This window comes from Meleagris gallopavo, chromosome Z, assembly GCF_905368555.1.
Source record: "Meleagris gallopavo chromosome Z, MGAL_WU_HG_1.1, whole genome shotgun sequence".
Classification (NCBI taxonomy): Eukaryota; Metazoa; Chordata; class Aves; order Galliformes; family Phasianidae; genus Meleagris; species Meleagris gallopavo.
Genome location: NC_139435.1, coordinates 54,342,646 through 54,357,803, shown reverse-complemented (window position 1 = coordinate 54,357,803; position 15,158 = coordinate 54,342,646). Strand labels below are relative to the sequence as shown.

Sequence of the window (15,158 nt, the reverse complement as noted above, 5' to 3'; positions counted from 1 at the left end):
TCCCGTGGAGTGGAGGTGTACACTTCCTGTCAGAGAGCTGCCCCAATCAGTCATGTTAGGGATGCTCTCCTCTGCCAGCACCAGGATTCATAATTCAATCCTAAGCACATTCCTCTGCAGAGAATAGCTACCGCTTTCAGCTTTATTGAGCTTGTTAAATCTTGATTATTACCAATCTGTAACATATTCTGGCTCCTGTTGCTGGAGCCAATTACTACACTTGCTTAGTCAAGGAATAGCTCTCAATGATGTTCAGGTTGAAGCTTTCTGGCATCAGCCATTCCAGCTTAATTACAGTTAAGCTTCCAAGGGTGTGTTTAAGAGGTTTACTCACTCATATACTCAGAGCAGAAGCTGGAGGAGGAGGAGAAAGATTTTCATGTAAGTTCTGTTTTTCTGATCCAGTTTCTATAGAGTTCTGCAAAGATTTCTTAAAAAATAAAAATAAAAAATAAAAATAAAAAAAAAGAAAAAAGAAAAGAAGGTGCAACCTTTGGGTTTCCTGGTACTTTCCTGGAACTTTCCTGGTATCTGAAAGCAACTGTTTTATACTGAACGTTTCTGCGTCCTTCCTGATCATGAAACTCACCTCCTAACTCCGCTCTGAATGGAAGTGTCATGGCAATTTGGAGGGGCAATGAAGACACACCAATAATGTTAATTTTTAAGAAGAGACTAAAAATAAGTCCTTTTATATTTTAGACAATTATTTGTAGAATATGTTTCTAAATTTTTTAAAAACACATTTGTTCCAATGTAGTTTAGACTTTTAGAACAGGAGTTACACTAATACATACAAAGTTATAGCTATCTATCATGTAACATAGTTGTAGATTGCATTCCTTTGCTAGTGGCTGTAATTAACCAATTTCAGCTATCAATGAAGATCACTTAGAAACTAAAGATCTTTTAAATAACTCTTTTACAAAATCAATTTATTTTTTTTTTATATTTCACAGCTATATCTTGTATTATGATGGATTTGGTTGTTTCTTACTAATGAAATAGGATGGACAGACAGAGATTACCAGCTTGGCATGATTGAGGAACAGTCAAACAGTCTGAAATCACTCAAGTCTTACCTAAATAATGCAATGAACAGAGTTCAGGACGCCTCAAAACTAAGATCATTGCACCATATGCACTTGCTCTTCTCATGCTTCCCATCTCCCACTCTTACATTTCCAGTAAGAAACAAATGCCTGAAATAAAATCCCAGGTGCTGCTGCCTTTACTGTCCTGCTTAGTTTTTTCACCTCTTTCCTCTATCATGTTGCCATTTATATTCATTTTTCTGCAGAAACATTGGCAGTACAAAACCAAAACATAAGTGTGATAGCAAGTGTGGGCTGACATATCTAATTTTGTCTGAAACTACTGTACTGAAAAGAAGTAGAAATTCTTGTTATAAAAACATGCCTTACCAATTCCTATTTTGCTCACATGTTTTCTCATCACAGGATTCAAGGATTTAGCAGAATAGGCAAGAAAACAAAGAATCAGGGCTTTTTACCTCTCATTTGTTTTCCTGGGGTCTCTGGCTCCCAGTGACTCTCAGGTCTCTGAGAGAGGGGATCTCATGGATTCTCACACTGGAAAGTGAATTGTGGGGAGATGTTTTTAGTAATTCAGACAAAAGCCACACACAGTCTGTCAGGCACACCAGTTCAGATTCTAAGGTTTTACTTTGAATAGTAGAAAGACAAATATAACAGTAATAAAATTAAGAGCAGTAAAGGACTGCTATAGACCTGCACAAACATCTTGAAACTGCATAGTGCACCAGCTAGAAGAATAGAGAGCTGTTTTAGTTGTGGTCCGGGTCCTCTTCACATCAGACTGGTGTGGAGGGAATCACTCCTGATGTGCAACAGTGTATGAATGAAAAGACAATAAGATTTTTTCATTTTAAAGCCAGAATTAAACAGTGAGCACTGGCATAAGAAGAGGTCTTGCCAGCATAAGCAAGATTTGTGGAAAGACATACGCTAATGCTCTCGTCTTGATATAGGGAATCCAAACTCGGAGGCACATGAACATCTAGTACTAGCAACATGAAATGGATGAAAAAGTTGTTTCAGACATATATCTCCAGATCCAATCATGGTCACCTCTGCCTTTTCCAGTCATGTCTTCTGACCAGTTCTTGCCTACTGTCAGAAAAGATCTTAAGTGCCCTAGTTTTAAGCTTACCTGCCTTTTCTGGCCTTGCTCATGAAAGTTCAGTTGATACAAAATAAATAAAATTGGAGGCTCTTTTCTAAAGATTTTGATAAGGAAGGTTTTCCAAATACAGAAGCCAAATGACCTATTTTCCTTTGCATGAGCATTGCAAGGCAAACAGAACTGACTACTATTATTTTCATTCACCCGGGAAGAGTGATGTCCCTACTTGTCAAATTTTCATCTGGATGGAATGCCAGAGTATGTATTTTCCTGGGGTCAGGCAGTTCTGAGCTTCTTAGTTAGCTTTGTACACAAAACTTTCAGAAATCTAAATTTCAGATCTAATGTATCTGTGCCAACGCCAACACCCATCAGGTTCATTGAACCCCTACATAGGTTACCCATTAGATGGTGACTAAATCCTCACAACAGAAACTGCAGTTGGAACAAGTAAGCTGGACTGCGTTATCATCGTGCATCTGTTTGCAGTCTATTGTAATTTTATTACATTCAGGTTTCCAAAGAATGGAAATTGAGGGCATAGCTATGTGCTCTAAATTTAAGAGCTGATGCATACTGATGCTTGCTGGGCAAGATCATGCTGGTAACCTTCTGTATCGAAGGGGAAAACAAAAGCCAGTAAAAATGGACAAGAAGAAAAGTTTCTCTGCAAGCAAAATAGTGTTTTCATTGTGCGTTCATTAGAAGAAGGATAGAAAAAGTATTGAGGCTTGACTTATAACAGTAGGCTTAAAACATCACAGAAACTTGTCGAACATGACTTCTCCATTTACTCTGAACAAGAAGCATATGCACAGGGAGGAAACTATCTCAGGATGGAGATGCAGTCAGAGAGTGAGGTGAGCATATCTGAAATGTAAGTAGATTGTTTGCTACAGTACTATATATGGCTTTATTTGTGGTAGCCTCTATCTGTAGCCATAACCCAGATGATCATCCTACTCCCACCTCTTCTCTTAAAAAGCAGGGAGGTTGCCCTGTCAGAAAACCCCATGGCCAATTCCATGGTCAAACCTAGGCTTGACCGCTGAAGAGGGGGAACTTTTCTCACAGTGGAATTCCACTTAGGAAAAAAAGCGTTCCTGGCTGTCCAAACTCCAGTCTTGGTGTAAAGGCCACATGAATGAGAGAATTCACCATACTCAGCCATATGTTGTTTTGCTGGGTAATTATCTTGCATAACTTTGCATGAGCAGATGTTACATGTTAAAGGCATGGGAGAGTAGAAAGCACTTCAAAAAGCTGTGATAAGAGAAAACTACCTGTACGCCCTAGAAAAGCAGTCTTGCAGAAGACCTTGTTGTAAGAATTGGCTGGCAACAAGTGCAAGTAATTGGAAGAACAACAAAATAATTCTCAAATCTCTTGAGAAGGGAAGCCTATGAAACCCCACGAGGCATGAGACCTGCTTGTCTCCCAGGTATTAGAACATTCCAGTAATGCCCACAGCGAGTTAAAATTCTCTTGCCATTGCCATCATATTGCAGGCATCAGTATTAACAATGCTTCTGTGTGGTGCTGTTTCGCAGTTAGACTGATCAATTCTAGAAGCCTTTCCACTCACTCAGGGCTTTCAAAGAATCAAAGAATGGCTTGAGTTAGAAGGAACCTTAAATGTTATCTAGTTCCAACCCCTCTGCCACGGACAGAGTTGCCCATCAGGATATCAGGCACTATATCGGGTTTGTTCAGTGCCCCATCCAGCCTGGCCTTGAATACCTCCAGGGATGGGGCATTCTCAACTTCTCTGGGCAGCCTGTGCCAGTGCCTCACCACCCTCTGAGTGGCCTTCTATCATCTCTCTGATTTTGATGTTTTCATTTCTAGTACTGTTTAGGTTGAACTGTCAGCCTTTCTCTGAGCAGATCTAGTAACAGAGTTTTTCTTTTGCCATGAATCTGCTGATACACTCTGCAAAAGAAGGGCTTTGACTAGCTTTTCAGCCAGATCTTGCAACTGCAGACGTAGGAGAGCTCCCTCAAGAGAGAGGCCCACTAAGTGTGAGTGGGAGCTGGGGCATGCACAGAGCCATTCTACTTCAGCAGTGCTTTGAGACCCCTTCATGAAGAGCTTTCCCATTTCTTTACAGATGTGGTTAGAAGAAAAGGTCACTAACTGGGAACAAGAGTAACAGCTCATCTTTATGAATGTCTAGAGGTAATTAGAGCTGGTCATACAGCGCAGATATGTCAGAGAGGATTAGAAGATGGAAATGCTGGCCATGCAAGTAGACAACGTAAACTGGCAATGTGGGAATGGTACAGTCTAAACCTTGCTATTTATTCTAATAACTGTGCTAATAGATTACTGCTATAATTGGTCCTGAAAAAAATGATAGTAGAAAGGCATTTGGAAAAACTTCAGTAATTGGGACAGGTTAAGGCTATAACTCTTGAACATACAAAATCACACATCCATTTCTTCACACTGGAATTATGAAGCAGGACAAAGTCTTGAATTACAGCAACTTCATGTTAGACTGTGTGGCATTATTTGCTTTGTTTCTCCCTCATGAATTATTTTGGCTGCAGTAGGAAACCTTTTTTCCTTCCCTTTTTTGCTTACGTAAACCCTCTGGACCTAGTCCTGATCTGCAACTCTGCGAGTGAGAGGAAATGAGGACCTTGATTATGGGAGGATGCCAGGAGAGGGCTACAGCCAGTGGCATGCACAGAATTTCCTTTAGGTTTCTGTAGGCTTAGTCACCAATATGACAAGAGTTACCCTGTGACAGTAATGGATACATATGAACTAGCATTGTGATTACCACATGAGGATATAAAAGGAAGGAAAAATATTTTCTCCCTTTTATAAATGAGGTATACTAAGAATAACATAAGAAAAGATCCTTAATGACACACTGGCATGGCCAGCCAAAATGCTTCTCTTGAGAAGTACCGTCCTTCAAAATCTTATCAAAATCAATAACAAAAATCTCTGTGCACTTCACTAACTGCTCTGTAGGTGCAATTAGGTTTTACACAGGCAAGAAGGCTCTCTCACAGACAGCCAGCAGACCACAGTGCTTAGGTAGCTATGCATGAACAAAGTGAGCTAGAGAAAAGAATGAAAGGCCTTTTTCTTCCTGAAGTATAACCCATTCCTGTTCTATTTCATCATACACAGACCAACCAACCCAAATTATCCTGATTCTATGATACAGTTGATAGCAAGGGAGTAGGAGACCTTAGAGCTGGCCAGAACTGTCTGACATCGTACTAGCTAAGAGTTAAACCTGCTCATTTACTTCCTCAACACTGTCATATATAACAATATTCCAGCTACCCCAAGCTCAACACGATTCTTCTGAAAGTTGCATTAAAAAGTGAGGTTTCCTGACTCACTCTGAAACCGTATGAGCAGAATAGATTACTCATCAGAGGCTGGACACTGAAAGGTTTAACTCTGCCAAAATAAAGATGAGGCAGCTAGAAAAGGAAACAAGATCAATTGATAGCCTGGATCTGACCCAAGGACTTCTAAATCTTATGTCTCACATTGATCAATTCCAGGTATTTCTCAAGTAATTTTCAGCATAATGCAGATTGTCTGTCTGCTAGATTATCTCATGTTGATTCGTCACAGAGATTAGATGAATACTCAAAGTGCATTATCTAACATATCCCTTACATCCCTTCCAGAATTTTTATCATAATTAATTATTACCTGTCTAGGTATCTTGTAACTAATGCAAGTTTTAATGCTTCTTTGAATTTAATTAAATTTTTGGCTTTGAAATCTTCCCATGGCAGTGTATTCCAGTCTAATTACATGTTGCAAAACTGCCATCTTCAATTTCTATTAGTTCTTGTGTTTTCAGGCAGAAGTTCCTATGCCTACATGTCCAGATTAATCCTTTTTATTTTTTCCATCATCTCTTATTTATACTATTTTCAAAAGAAACAGGCAGATGCAAGAGTACTAACACACAAATACAGTATTTTGATTCCTACACAAACAAAAAAAAAACCAATGAATACTTCTGTAAACTCAGTCTAAACAATGAATACTTCTGTAAACCTCTGCAGTTTATGCCCTTTTCCTACAACCCAGCTAATTCCTGAACAGTCAAAACCTGCATGGATAACTACATGTTGAAGGGCCAAATTCTCTCTTAGAGAATTCTTTTCTTGTACATAATCACTGGATAATACTTACTCTTGCTGAAGAAATATGCTTGAGTCTTAATGTAGTGATGATGGAAAATTTCAAAAAGAACTTTTTTTGTTTTCTATGCTCTGATATTTTACCAGAGCTTTATTTTATTTTATTTTATTTTATTTACTTAAGTATTTATTTTTTAAGCAGAACAAAGTGCCTGTAAGCAAATCCTGCCTATAGAAAATGTTTCATACCAACAGCTCCATTCTGATGAAGAGTCGTTCTTTTGGTGTGAATACCCTCCTGTTGTGAGATTTGCTCAGCTGGTCTCAATGGAACCAGAACAACTTGCTCAGATGGGAGACATTGTTTACAGCATTTTGTCTCCTCCAAGCTCCACAGAATACAAGTGACAGCAAATTCTTTCTGTCATCACTGCCTTTCCTACTCTGCTCTGGAATTTAAAAATCCTTATTTTACTTCAGCTTAATTCTGAGAATACCCACAGCAGAATCTTTGTATAATAAATGCTTTTCAAAAATTAATTCAGATCACACTGCCTGAGTGTTTGCATATAAACCAATTTCAGAATACCTATAAAATACACATATGGAATAATATACATGATATAAATCAAAAAAAGGAAAGGAGGAAGAAAAGAGTGGGAAAAGAGAAAGGATGGGAAAAGGGAAGGGAAGGGAAGGGAAGGGAAGGGAAGGGAAGGGAAGGGAAGGGAAGGGAAGGGAAGGGAAGGGAAGGGAAGGGAAGGGAAGGGAAGGGAAGGGAAGGGAAGGGAAGGGAAGGGAAGGGAAGGGAAGGGCTGTATCTACCAGAAGTGTTTTAATCTTTTAAATCCATTCTTTGGAGATAGCAATTAAAAACAAAACACAAAAAGACACAACCCTGAATGCTTCATAGCTTTAACTCCTCATAAGTATCTAGCTCTGCGTTTCTGAATCCCAAGAGTGCTCTTCCCATGCCCTCCAGTTTGACACATATACTTATGGCAGCAATACAAACAGTGCTGAGACTTCATTGACCTGCCAGTCTCCCGCACGCAGTGGCATGTGTTTTTATCTAATCATAGAATCATAGAATGGTTTGAATTGGAAGGGAACTTAAAAGATCATCCAGTTCCAGCCCTCTGCCATGGGCAGAATTGCCACCTCTAGATTAGGCTGCCTGGGGCCCCATCCAACCTGGCTTTGAATACCTACTACCTCTAGGAATGGGACATCCAGAGCTTCCTTCCCTGTGTAGCTGATGCACTGCCTTCTGAGTAAATAATTTTTTTTAACATCTTAGTCAAATTTCCCCTCTTTTAGCTTAAAGCCATTCTCCCTTTTCCTATCACTATAAGATCATGTAAAAGTCTGTCTTTCTCCTGTTCACAAAATTTCATAAGTACTGGAGGGCCACAATGAGGTCTCCCCAGAGTCTTCTCTTCTCCGGGCTGAACAAGATCAGCTTCCTCAGACTTTCATCATAAGAAAAGTGCTCCAGCCCTCTGATAATCTTTGTGGCCCTCCCCTGGACCTGCTCCAACAGCTCCACATCTTTCTTCACAGAATCACAGAAACAGGAAGGTTGGGAAGACCTACCAGATCATCCAATCCAACCATCCACCTATCACTAATAGTACTCACTAAAGCATATCCCTCAACACAAAATCCAAATGTTCCTTGAACACCTCCAGGGTTGGTGACTCCACCACTTCCATGTGCAGCCCATTCCAGTGCCTGAAGAGTGGTCACTCTTTCAGAAAAGTAGTATTTCCTAACATCCAGCCTTAATCTCCCCTGGCGCAGCTTGAAGCCATTCCCTCTAGTCCTATCACCAGTTACACGAGAGAAGAGGCCGACCCTAAGCTCACTACAACCTATCTTCAGGTAGTTACAGAGAGGCTCCTCTGAGCCTCCTCTTCTCCAGACTGAACAATCCCAGCTCCTTCAGCTGCTCCTCATAAGGCCTGTGCTCCAGACCCCCCACCAGCTTTGTCACCCTTCTTTGAACCCAGACCAGGGCCTTAATGTCTGTCTTGCAGTGAGGGGCCCAAAATTGGACAAGTACTCGAGGTGTGGCCTCACCAGAGCTGAGTATGGGGGGACAATCACTTCCTTGTTCCTGCTCGCAACACTGTTTCTGATGCAGGCCAGGATGCCATTGGCCTTCTTGGCCACCTGGGCACACTGCTGGCTCATGTTCAGCCAAGCATTAATCAGTACCCCCAGGTCCATTTCCTCTACACAGTCTTCCAGCCACTCCACCCCAAGCCTCTAGCGTTGCCTGGGGTTGCTGCGGCCAAAGTGCAGGACCTGGCATTTGGCCTTGTTGAAGCTCATCCCATTGGTTTCAGCTCAGCTATCCAGCCTGTCCAGATCCCTCTGTAGGGCTACCCCCAGGCAGATCGACACTTCCAGCCAACTTGGTGTCATCTGCAAACTTACTGAGGGTGCATCAATGCCCTCATCCAGATCATCAATAAAGATACTGAAGAGGACAGGCCCCAGCACTGACCCCTGGGCAACACTCTTCATGACAGGTCACCAGCTGGATTTAACTCCATTCACTACCACTCTCTGGCCCTGGCCAGTTTCTTATCCAGCCAGTACTGTTGTACTAGGATCCCCAGGCCTGGACACAGTACTGCAGATGGGTCCTCAAGAGAGAAGAGTAGAAGCTTACAATCATATTCCTTGCTCTGCTGCCACCCCTCCTTTGCTGCAGCTCAGAGTTGGTCTTCTGGGCTGCATGTGCATGCTGCTGGCTCATTTCTGTTTTCTTGTCCACCAGAACCTCCAGTTCTTCTCCATAGGGCTGCTCTCAATGTGTTCTTCTCTCAGCCTGTACACATATCTGGGATTGCTTCTGCACAAAGGCAGCACCTCGCACTTGGATTTGTTGAACTTCATTTGGTTCATGTGGGCCCACTTCTCAAGTTTGTCCAGCTCCCCTTGGACAGCATCTTTTTTTTCTGTTGTACCAACTGCACCACTCAGCAAACTTGCTGAGGGTGCACTTGATCCCACTGTGTTATTGACCAAAATGTTGAAGAGCATCAGTCTCAAGACAGAATTCTGAGGGACACCACTTGTGACCAGCTTCCGCTTGGACATATGCCATTGATCACAACTCTCTGGCTATGACTATTCAACCAATTATTTATACACCAAATAGCCCAGCCTTCAAATCCATACCTCTCAGTTTTAGAGATTAGTATTTGGTGTGGGACAATACCAAAGGATCTGCAGATAACATCAGGTAGATTACATCATTTGCTCTTCCTTTGTCGACTGATGCAATCCTTCCATCATAGAAAGCCACCAGGTTGGTCAGACATGATCTGTGCTTGATTAAGTCACACTGTCTGTCTCTGATCACCTTCTCATGTTGCACGTGCTTTTACATAACTTTCTGTAGGATCTGCTTCAAGATCTTACCAGGTACAGATGTAAGGATCACCCAACACTTCCTTAAATAAAATTTCACTCTCCTCAATTCTGGGGTCCTCACTTTGCTGTTTTCCAGGTCCATATTCCTCAAGAACTTCTGCCATCTCTATCATCAGCTCTGACTGCTCCCTTGACCAGAAAAAAAAAGCCTTTTTGCTGGGGTATTTTAGTGTTGCAGATAACAAATCTGAGCTCCATTATCCAGCACTGGCATGCATGACCTCAGAAAGTGGTCAGCAGTGTTATGCCCCTATCTCGTTACAAATTCACCCCAAGTTTGTTCACTTTGGGTTTATAAAAGATTATCATGCATTAAGTCTGTAAACACAAGCAAGTGATGTCCAGCCACCTCAGTTTCCTTCAAAGATCCTCACACAGTAAGAGCGTTGGACTCTGTGTTAGTAGCTGCTGTTGTGCAGATCTTGACATCAAAGTCTATGCCAGTGACACTTCTGTAGCAGCTTCCATTAAATGAAACAAAACCAATCTTTTCAAAACAGAAGTTGTAATGGAAGGCACTGCACTATTATTTCTTGTTAATGCTAAAATCATGGGCAGGAAACTCCCATGGAAGATTTTCCTTTCCTTTTCTATTGTGATAGACCTGATTAGAATGCTAACTAAATGAAGGCATCACAGTCAGAGGACAGAATGTCTAAGGGGTCTAACTCTGGTAATAACAAATCAGCTTGCAGTAGCACTGCTGGTAATGTAGATTCACTTGCTAAATTTTCCCTGTGAACTGTGCCAACAGAATTAAAGATCACTGGCATACAGCAGAAAAGAAATCTGGCATGTCTCAGCAAGTCACTTAGTTTTGTTTTTAATTAATAACCACTATAAAAACCCACACTAGTCATGCCATAGACAGCAAGAAAAAACACATAAACTATAGTATAATTATTAAACCTGCTGATACTTATCCTCAAACCTACCAAAATCCATCACAGCCACCCAACCAGCCTCAGTAAATTCTGAACAAGCAGCCTTAAACTGAAAAATACAACAGCCAAGAAACCCAAAATGAAGCATAATTGCTTGAAATTCTCTGTTGCTGTTTCAGATTTGAATATGAACTAATGTGTCATAAAATCAGTTTGTTTTTCACATTTATATCTGCTGGTCTATCTGATGTTTTCTCTTTCCACAGACCTTGTGTCAGGTAATAGTTACTATCTCAATATGCGCAGCAAGAATTTATAGTCTCTCAGTTTAGATTCCCATCACTCTAAGAAAGAATGATTAAAAAAAACATTCAGAAGACAAAAGCTAGTGTCCATCAAAACCTAATGGGACTGAAGAGTTTGAAAACACACAGTAAAAGAATAGTGCATGTGATATCACAGAAACACATGCAACAATACCTTCTTCCCATTAAAAGAGCCTTAGACTTTATCACAGTGTTGCATCAGAGTCACTGGCCTTAAGCTCTTGGAGAACATCTACCACTTTTCTAAATATTGTGCAAACTTACTTGGAATGACAACTGCAGGATCTGGCTGTTCAATTTAGCTACACAATAGGAGCAACACTGTCAGAATGAACAGCCTCTAGTTCTGATCCCCAAGATCTGTACAGAAGGACAGTATTTTCTACTTGCCCTTGAGAGAAGAAAGGAAAGGGGAAAGGGAAAGAATGGAGGGGGAGCTGGACAAGTAGAGATCTGAAGACTAGGTGAGCTAATAGGAAGAAACGATATTTTATAATTTGAAAAAAGGTAATTATTTTGAAATTGAAAGAAGGTAAGTATTTTGGAGACTTTTATGTTCCCCAAAAGAGCATAACAGCTCATCCTCTTCCCAACCTTGACTCTTCTTATATCTGAGATGGTTGCTACTTCCTACTGCTAACCAGAGCTTGGAAAAATGCAAGCCCCATGTGCTACACTCCAGATGCACTCACTGAGCATGAAGTACATCTGCATTAGCTTAAAATCCCCAGGTGCTCTGCCTGATATCTTTGATACATGCTTGATTTTAAAATCCACCTGGCATGAATGCTTGTCCAGATACCTCAACTACATGCTGTAACTTTACAGTGAGTCGTGCTGTTCATCTCAAGGTCCATATCCACATGTTTACTAACACAGAACTGTTCATGGGGTTAAGGGTACAGCTGCTTAAACATCTGGTCTGATGTACTGCCCAGGATATCAACACTTCCAAGCAATAGTTTACAGAGGCAATCATCAGAATGCACGAACCGTGGGACTTAAAAAGCAACAGAAAACAAAAAGGGAGAAAACCATGGTATGACTCACTCAAGCATATGAGGCAAAGTATGGCAAGAAGAAACAACGAATTATTTGCTTAAGAGTCACAAAGCAATGAAATATTAGTTTGTGCTGTACATTTTCCATTTTTCATCATGCAGCACAAGATCAGATTTCAGTAGAGCTTATGATAACGTTATGACAGTTTTATTTATAGATTGTCAGCAAAATTTTTAAAAATGTGGTTGAATAAATTGATAAACATCTGTATTTTCAAAGACTGAGTGTTTAGCAAATGCATGGAGAATGTTAGAACTGTACTGAAGACAACCCAGCTAGAAAACATAGGGACAATCCCCATCACTCTGCAGTAGTTTGCAACTGCTTTATCTGACCTTTACACGAATGTATGAGATGATGTAAACTATACAGCTCTGGCGGTCAGTTTTAAACAAATGACAGATAAGGTCTTTTCACTCAGTCTAGGATAGAAGGTATATCATTGGTCCTCTTGACTTTGAAAAGGGAGCGGGATGTGTGCACAAATGGAGTCAGATGGTTTAGCTAAAACCCAGGTCACTGTGACATTCTCAGCCTTCCAGACTGCTTTTCTGAAAGTCTAGAACTGCTGTCACTGGATCTTTTCTCTGTCTTATCCCTTCTGGTGATGTCTCCATTTACCATCACCAAACTTCATCTCCTCCAGATCATCCACTTGTCCACTACTCCTTTAGCACACAAGCTCCTTCTGCATTTTTTGTGAAGTCAGGCTGAATATCTTGGGTCACGGGGAATCACTAAGAGGAAGACACATGTCAGGAGCACAGAGGATCAGATGTCATTTTTTATCTCATGTAACTAATTTTATTTTCCTCGTCTACAGCCTTGCCCTCCAGACCCTTCACCAAATTTGTAGCCCTCCTTTGGACACTCTCTAATGCATGCCCTTCATGCGCTGCAGCAGCCAATCTGCATGCAGTGCTGTAGGTGAGGCTGCACAGTGCAGAGCAGAGGAGGCAGCCACTCCCCTCACCCAGTGGCAGCGCTGGGCCTGCTGCACCCCAAAGTATGGTTGGCCCTTTGGGCTCCAGGGCACACTGCTGCCTTATGTTCAACTCATTGTCAGACAGAACCCCATGATCCCTTTTTGTGGGGCTGGTCTCTAGCCACTTGTCTCCCAGACTGAACATAGAGCAAGAGCTGTCCCATCCCCGGTGCAGAACCAGCACTTACTCTTATTCATGCAGATAGTGACCATCCTTGAATTTGTCCAGATTTTGGTGCAAGACCTTTCTCTGCCAGCAAAGAAGCTTAGGCTCTAGGGGAGCAGCAGTGACCCTGAGCTGAAGGATGTTGAAGGTGACTTCTAGCCCATGGAGGTGGATCTACCTCCAAAGGAAGAACCAATGGAAGTAGATTCTCCTCCATCAGCGCAGGACAAATACTATAACATCATGCTTGCCTGGGATGTCGCCACATCCATTGGCAACACACCAGGGGCTTTCAGTTTCCATCTCAGTGCTGAAGTATAACTATCTGCCAGAGAGCCCCAGTGTTAGTTGCTACTTCTTTATCACCTTTCCTTCTCCATCTCCCACCACCACCCTTCCCCGAGACTGGTCACTTCTTTCGCAAGCTCTGAGGAAAAAGGAAGTACTTGGACTGGGACTGGTGTTCTCTTGAGCTGCTGTGCTAGCACAACAGGAAGAGTGCAGTGGATGGCCTTCTGCTGTCTCCAGGTGAGCCCTGAGGAAGAGGACAGTGCCTCAGTGGGGAAGGTCATGGGCACACAGCAGCTAAGGGCAGGCTGTGGGCATGGTCTTTATCAGTGCTGTGTTCAGAAGGCTGAGCGGGCTGTAGGGCAGCAGAGGTTCCCCTTCCTTGCTCTGCAGAACAGTATCGAGAGACAAGAAAGGCCTCAGCAGTCCCTGGCACCCAGAGATTGGTACAGGAGTGGTGACTGGGGAGTGAGGGCACTGTCTCTCAACAGTAGCTGCAACTGCTTGCAAGGAACTTGTGGTGGCCTCCACCTGGCACAGATCTGCAGCCTCTTAGCCTCTGTAACCACAGAAACTGATGTGGCTACCCAGACAGAGAAACCCCCCAACATGAGGCCAGGGTTCCTGCACCTGCTGCTGCCTCCTGCTCTGCTAGCCCTGTCCACTGAACCTCCTGGGACAGGCATTGCCAAAGCAGATGTTCATTCAACACTATATACATGGGCCTCAAAATTTGTTTGCATGACAGCAGTATGGAAGAGTACCAAAAAGAGTCATTTTCACACATAGCTCATATTTTTTTTTTGCTGTTTTTTTTTTTTTCCCAATTATTTGATCTCTCACAGCAAATTTAAAGAAAGCAATCCTAAATTTCCTACAGAAAAAGTTCTCTCTTCATTGTCAGGAAGAGCTGGTGGATACCAAATTACAAGGAGCATCATTCCTTTAAATCTTTACAGAAAAATAAGAGCTATGAACTGAAAAGACCATCTTTAGACAGAAATGCAGCAGAGGACTGAACCTTCCAAGTCTCTGGTACCACCATTATCACTGAGTTTTTCGAAGGTTTCAAGTTCGTTGACATCTTTCAGGTGCCATTCACTCCTGAAAGAGGTGAAAGTAATCCACTATGATTCTTGTCAGATCAAAATTGCTGAAACAGTTGCTCAAATTAAAACCAGTTTCTCATTCATATGTCTGTCATTTAACATTTTTCATTACCCAAGTCTGTAGCACAAATTATGAAAAGAAGGCATTAGATGGAGGCAGGATAAAGTTTTGCAAGTAAGATGAAAAGTAGAGCATGCACAAGTACAATTTCAGTGTCTGTAACTATTAGGATAGAAACTATATTAAAAATCACCATCATCTATCCAGACTCTACTCCTAGAGCTTTAAGCCACATACTTACCTTCATAGAAAGGTCCATCAAACTTTCCTTATCAATACCCCAAAGCACCCCAAACCACCAAGGGCATAAGCAGAACATATAATGACTGGATAGCTACTGAGAGATGGGATTGCAAACACTGGATTGCACTGTCTGTGTACATAATCAGTGAGGCAGACTTACACCATGAAAGGGCTCATTTTCCTTGTCAGGTGCCTCAGGTAGCATCATATAATAGAAGCAGTAGCAGCTAAATTACCTCAAACCTGTATGAAGGATATCATTTCTTGTCCTAGAGCAGACCAGTACTCCTGGAG

At 41.8% G+C, this 15,158-nt stretch overlaps 1 protein-coding gene across 1 annotated transcript in view; it reads right to left on the bottom strand.

The window, feature by feature from the left end:
* The window catches only part of NRG1 (neuregulin 1), a 461,683-nt gene that overhangs the window by 279,736 nt on the left and 166,789 nt on the right, over positions 1-15,158 (bottom strand). The gene's annotated exons all lie outside the window — the stretch shown is intronic.